This window comes from Bacillus rossius, chromosome 8 (genome assembly GCF_032445375.1).
Source record: "Bacillus rossius redtenbacheri isolate Brsri chromosome 8, Brsri_v3, whole genome shotgun sequence".
NCBI classification, from domain to species: domain Eukaryota; kingdom Metazoa; phylum Arthropoda; class Insecta; order Phasmatodea; family Bacillidae; genus Bacillus; species Bacillus rossius.
This window is the reverse complement of record NC_086336.1, coordinates 68,492,747-68,493,279: the sequence shown is the minus strand read 5'-3', so window position 1 is coordinate 68,493,279 and position 533 is coordinate 68,492,747.

The window sequence follows — 533 nt, the reverse complement described above, 5'->3', positions numbered from 1 at the left end:
ACGTCGAATGAATTTCTTCGGCTCGCTCTTTCCTCTCTTTCGTAATCACTATTATCTATGGTAGCAGGGTGTCCACAAGGAAAAAATATTTCGTACCAACTTAGGCAAGAAAAAAGTACTAGATTTGAAAAAAATACTAAATTATAATTTGTTATGGTTTTAACAATTTAGGAAGTTATTATGACACTGCAATGCTCGAACTTATATATCTTACCACACACACATATTCTATAGTTTTTTAAAAATAATTACGCTTTATAATAAAACATATTGGAGTTACTATAATATTATTATATTAAAGAAAAAAGTACTAGATCTGAGCGTAAATGTACTAGACCACTAAAAAACTTATAAAAGTACTAGATCTAGTACGAAAGTACTAACTGTGGACATCCTGTATGGTAGTCGCTTACCCCTTTCAAATCCTAATACATTCATTAGCGTTTTTTTTCTTTTTTTTTCCGTTCCGACCATTAACAAAATATTGTGTAGAAGTATTTTGACAGTACTCATTATCACATTTTCGGTTGTAA